This window comes from Microcebus murinus, chromosome 30 (assembly GCF_040939455.1).
Source record: "Microcebus murinus isolate Inina chromosome 30, M.murinus_Inina_mat1.0, whole genome shotgun sequence".
In the NCBI taxonomy this organism is placed as follows: Eukaryota; Metazoa; Chordata; class Mammalia; order Primates; family Cheirogaleidae; genus Microcebus; species Microcebus murinus.
Window position 1 is genome coordinate 7004781 of NC_134133.1, and position 1413 is coordinate 7006193.

Here is a 1413-nt window from a genome sequence, read left to right on the forward strand (position 1 = left end):
CATTATAAACATGCAGCAAAAGGTTGTTTTGCCTTATCAACTCCCTAGAAAATAAAGCAGTAACCTCAGCAATGCAGTAACCACTTGGTTAACAGGACAAACTTCCTGAGGGGACACAGGTAATAATTCACTATACTTCTCTTCTCACACCGATTCTTTTCTTTCCTTTAAGATGGGTTTCATCCTGTTGACAAAATATTTGGCTTATTTGTAAGGTAAATAATATCCTGATTGAAGTATCCAACGATTTAATTGAAGATGCTCAGGGATCAAACTTTTTAAGTTAAGGTCAACTCAGCTAGTTAGCAGAGACCATCAGTGGATGTAGGAAAAATTTTTTCAGATAATATATATTTGCTAAAAAGACAAAGAATAAGCAGTTAAAAATGGGTGAAAAATCCTAGGGACTAGTGTGACCTCAACAATCAAAAGCAGACAGGTGACCTTTGATTAAATCCATTTACTTGCGGAGTGAGCTAGAAGGAAGTGCCAAGACAGAGTTTGGTTCCCAACAGTGTCCATGGCCCAAGGGTTCACTCAAAAGATCTCCTATTCTCGTAGAAACTGGAACACAGATGAGAAGTCTTTCTTCGAGTAGCCCTTTGGACACATCATCCTGTAGAGCTGATGGGCCAGACTGCCCAGAAGGATTGGACTCTTTGTGCTGGTAGCAGAGTCTTGTGCCAATCCCAGATCCTTAGCCATGAGTGTTGTTCCAAATCCACCCTGATAATCATTAGCTGAGGGAACTCCCTCCATCACTCCGGGTACAGGTTTATAAGTAGCACTTGACCAACACCGTCCTGAGCTTATATTTAGGATTTTCGCCAATAGTTTTGGGTCAAGCCCTAACCCGATTCCAAGATTCATAGCTTCAGCAGTTCCAATCATACTAATAGCCAACAGCATGTTGTTGCAGGTCTTTGCAGCCCGCTCCGTGCCAACAGCCCCACAATACACCAGGCTGGAGCCCATGTACCCCAGCAACTCCTGGGCAGCAGCAAACTCATCTTCGACTCCTCCCACCATAAATGTGAGGTTCCCCAAGCGAGCTGCTCCTACACCACCGGAAACAGGGGCATCCATGAAAACTGCTCCCATTTTCTCAACTTCTTTGGCCAATTCTTTTGAAACTGCAGGATCAATAGTACCGGAATCTATTAATAATGAGTCTTTCTTCACTTTTTTTTAGAATTCCGTTTTCTCCAGAGTAAGCTTCTATTGCATTGATACTGGTGGGCAGCATTGTAATAATTCTGTCAGTTTTTTCAGCTACATCTGCTGGGGAAGACACTACCTATTCACCCGCATCTTGAAACTCTTTGCATGCCTCAGGGAACACATCATAAACAATAAGCGGATAGCCATGTTTCATGAGATTTTTTGCCATTGGATTTCCCGTGTTGCCCAGTC

The 1413-nt window shown here is 42.8% G+C and overlaps 1 pseudogene; it reads right to left on the reverse strand.

Annotated features, from left to right (window-relative positions):
• Positions 1-549: 549 nt before the first annotated feature.
• On the reverse strand, positions 550-1413 carry LOC142865601 (3-hydroxyisobutyrate dehydrogenase, mitochondrial pseudogene; annotated as a pseudogene).